The 4,652-nt window shown below is 34.7% G+C and overlaps 1 pseudogene; it reads right to left on the bottom strand.

Moving 5' to 3' along the window:
• Window positions 1-2,015: 2,015 nt before the first annotated feature.
• On the bottom strand, window positions 2,016-4,361 carry LOC120144349 (annotated as a pseudogene).
• Window positions 4,362-4,652: the final 291 nt, after the last annotated feature.

Here is a 4,652-nt window from a genome sequence, read left to right as displayed (position 1 = left end):
TATTTAATTTATAATCCTATTATTTCAAAATTATATAAAAAATATTTAAAAATATCGGAAAAGAACTTCTAAGTGCCTTAAGACAGCTCTTTTCTTTGATATTAATAAATATTAATTTGAATAAAATTAAATAATAAATTTTTTATAATATTTAATTTTAAAATACCAGAATAGGACATCCAGCTGTATTAAGACTGCCCTTTTCTTCGATATTGAAAAATAAATGTTAAAATAATTTATTAAAAAAATAAATATTTATTTATTATATATATATTTATGACTACATAATAATAATAAAATATTTAAATATATAAACAAGTAAAATTAAAATAATAAAAATACAATTAGAACTATATATTTAAAAGCAATAAAATAAATAAAAATATTTAAAATTATTGACTAAATTATAGTAAATTAAAATTAAATACCTAATTCATAATTAATCAAAATTATAGGGATTAAACATGCTATTTTCTTATTTATTAATTTAGTGACTAAAATAAAATTATATAAAATTCGGATATTAGAATAAAATAAATTAAAACATACTATTCAGATTAAAATATTAATTATTAAAATTAAAGGACTAAATCTGTTATTTACCCTAAATATATTATTTTAATACAAAGGACTAAATAAATAAAATTAAAATTAAAGATCTGAATTAAAAGGATTATAAACTCGATTTAGTGACTAAAATGTAAGGATTACAAATTCAAGAGATGGCGGACGGGATTTAACAATTAAAAATTACGCAAATAGCCCTCCCCGAAACGACGTCGTTCGGGAAGGGCTATTTAAAGCCAAATCCGGCTAGCCCTTCGGGCCATATCTCATTTTTTTTATTTCTCTCTCTAACTGAGAGAGAAATGAAATGCTCTCCCCTCTCTCTAGCTTCCCTCATCGGAGGGAAGCCGGTCACCGGACGGCAGCCGTCTGCCGCCGTGACTCTCACCGCCGGCCACCGTATCCGGTGGCCGGAAAAAAATATTTTTACACCATTATGTAGATCGGACCGTCCTAATGACGGTTCCGATGCTCTTTTCTCCTAAATAGTTCCCAATCGGAGCAAATCTAAAGAAGTACCTTCGATTTTCGAAGGTTTTGGTGACGTTTGAAGAGGTCCAGTGGCTTCCTCGGTAAGCTTCTTTCCTTTCTTTTCGTTTCTGTTTTGGTTGACTGCTGGTTGTGGGTTGTTGCTCTCCGTTTTTGTATCTTTGCTCTCTGTTTCTGTCTCTCTCAGTTCCTTTTTTTTCACAGATGGGGTGATGGCTTTATAGCTATCACCGGTGTGGCCATCGGACCGGGTAAAAGAATAGAGTCTGGTGAGTCACCGGACTCCCAGTGGTGACTCACCGTTGGAACGACATGTGTGCGGCTGGAGTAGCGGCAAGGCTGAAGCAGCGCCGTGTGGTCTTCTGGAAGCTACGGCGGCTGCTGGGACGTGTCCCTAGGGTATTGATACCCTAGGGTATCCTCTGGCAAACTGTGGACCATTGGATCAAACCAGATCCAACGGCTGAAACTGAGGATGGCGGCTGAAAATGATGAAACCCTAATCAGTTTAGGGTTTCGATTTAACTGGGCCTGGACTAGTATGGGTTGTAATTGGGCCTGAATTTGGGATTTGTAATATTAATAAATAATATATATTAATAATAATAATTATTATTATTATTATTATAATAATAAAAATGGGTAAAAAAAAATTTAATATCTTCAGCAGCAATGTCAGCACAACTCATATGTACATCAAACTCGCAAACACTACACCGATATAGCCAATGATTGGACCCAATCTGTTGGCAAACATCACAAGAGAAACCTTTGGTTTGATAAGGAGGGTAAAAGAAGAGCTGAAGCTGGCAAGGATGAGAATGGCAACGGATAGATAAAGGCTTGGAAGCGCACAGGGAATGGATATCAAACTCTTGATTTATCCGAATTGGTACACTCATTCGCTTGTCAATAAACTTGTTCAAGAAAAATATTTTAATATTTAACATAAATGGTGGTATATACAAAATAGTGTTAATATAATTCAAACGTCGTGAAGAAGAGGGGCCTTGTGGTGGGATGATTCCGGGCGAGAGGCTTCGTTTTCTAAGACCATCATCTTTTCTTTGGCTTGTCGCCATATCACAGTGTAGAACCCCACTAAAATGATAACCAATCCGATCACTCTGCAATCAAAACAAACTGAGTTTAAAGATAAAACAAAATGTAGAATTACTCTTATCAAGACATTTGAATTGAACAAAGCATAGCGAACCTGCCAAGGAAAATAGAATCGGCAAGGAATGTGACAGTGAGGAGCGATGAAACAGGGATTCCCAAGGGCTTGAACATGGCAACATTCACTGGTCCCTTCTTTTGTAAGCACCATGTATGTATCGCTGTTCTAAACAAACTTCCAAATATCGCCTGCGAATCTCATCCCTTGTAAACATCAACTTGGTTCCTTATACCCGCACTTTCAAATCAATACTAATGAGCTTATGTGACTAAAAAGTTATTTCGACATAATTTAATCAACAATACTAACATGTGAAATCAAAGGTTGATGGTTACCGTGCATAAAATGGCGGCCACTTCTTCAGTAAACTTCAAAGTCCATGCAGAAGGATTTCTTTCCAGAACCACAGAGAAAACCAAAGATTGGATTGTTATAAAGAACGTAAAGAAGAAGACAATCGCCATATTATCTGGATACTCCTTCACTGTGGCTGTCTGAAATTATCAAATTCACATCAGTTTCTTCAACTTTATTTTTTAACAGTGTTGTTTAGCTCCTGAGCAATATAACCTATCCTATCGGACTCGAATATCATGTATAACATTCGCAGTAGTATTCATATGTGAATATGTGATGTAATAACAATCAACGAAAATCCCAACTTATTGTTCATGTTTTAATCACCTGAAGAACATTCCATGCTGCAGACCAAAGGCAGACCAATAAAATAAGAAAGCCTCCAATAATCCACCTAGTTTGCTGTGAGAACAAAGCTTGCTGAAGAAAGTTTGAAGGAGATGATGAGTTGATGAGCAGTGGAGGACCCTTATAGAGAGTTGCTACAAATGCTCCTGTTACTGCTACAATGGCACCCAACACTTAGGTTGACCGCTTCTTTTTCTTATTTCCAACTCTTCCATCCTATGTAATCCCAAACAAAAACCAAATTCATATACAAATTAAATCAATCTTAACAATAACATATGCTTGTTTGTCGGTTTTTTTGTTCCACTCTTCATTTTTCTTAAAAGATAAATATATCCCGTATCAGATAATTTTTTAAATTTTATACTGATACACCCTAATTCGAGTAACATAAATAGCTAGATACTGGAATTTCAATCAAGAATATTTTGTTGAAAAATGCCACAGGGTTTAACTTAGAAGAGAATTCATGGTACCTGAATATGACAGCAAGAAAGTGAAAATAGGGATAAGATTTGCTAAAGCTGAAGAGAAGTATGTGAGCTGAATTTGACTCCAGTAAGATACACCATCTGCCCTGAGCTTCTGCAAATTAAACATATCAAACTGTCGCAAATTTTGTTCTTTTTTCACAGCAGAGGTCTCAAAATTGGAGGACAGCACTCCAAAAGAAATGAAACTAAACCCAGATGTCAAAATTTCAATTCCCCATTACCCTATCAAGCCTAAGAGGAAGAATCTCCAAAGCAGTGACAAAGTCAAAGGAGCTTGCTTATTTCTGCAACAACAAAATTGTAAACAATTCTCACATAAAAAAGAAAATTTCAAAGTGTTTAAGCTGTAACAATAGGGAGAATCAGTCAGGGTTTCAAATAGCGGCCGAATATCGGTATCGTGGTTGTTATATCACGGTCGTGACGTTATTCTAAACCACTATCGTGGAAAATAACGGTGTGAAGTGGGATCACACCAATAGTTGTGGATCACGGCCGCAATTTAATGGATCGCGACCAATCGCGGCAATAACGGACCGCTATTCCGCTATTATTCTGTTATTTTAATTTAAAAAAACAGGTTTTTTTTTATTTAAAAAAATCAGTTCATTAGAAAAAAATTCACGATCGCGATATTCGAAATGACCGCAATAGCATCTGTTATATTCGCAATCATGATAAATGCGACGCGACCAAAAATATGATCTCGAACGTTATTTAAAACCATGGAATCAGTACCTGCAAAAGATGAAGCAAGGAAGAAGGATCAAAGTACCCAAAGCATTTTAATAAAAAACAGAAACAATATTGCTCATTCCCTTGCTCAAAGCTGCTTTACTTATCACTGAGATACCCACATCTGTAGACTCCACTGTTATCATTGCTATTAAAGGAGCTGCACTCCTTATGTAAGAACTTAGCCCCATTTTTCTTTTTCTGAAAGGAAGCTTTTTTCTTTCAAAGCTTTGTATTGCTTGAAAAAAAAATCTATACTTTAGCAGCTGAAAACCTGCAAAACCAGAGTGGGGAGAGAGAAGCAGATCTTGGTTTTCAACGAAGGAAAACTTAGTATCATTATGATGTATATGTTTGTCCCTACAAGTTTGCTGCAATATGTACGTTCTGTGTTTTAAAATTTTATTCGTACAGAAGATCTGTTATTACAAATTTTAATAATACTATTATTTTTAAAATTTATTATATAATTTTAATGATTA

This window comes from Hibiscus syriacus, unplaced genomic scaffold (genome assembly GCF_006381635.1).
Source record: "Hibiscus syriacus cultivar Baekdansim isolate YM2019G1 unplaced genomic scaffold, ASM638163v2 tig00110889_pilon, whole genome shotgun sequence".
Taxonomy (NCBI): Eukaryota; Viridiplantae; Streptophyta; class Magnoliopsida; order Malvales; family Malvaceae; genus Hibiscus; species Hibiscus syriacus.
The sequence above is the reverse complement of the archived record's forward strand: the minus strand, read 5'-3'. Positions and strand labels throughout refer to the sequence as shown.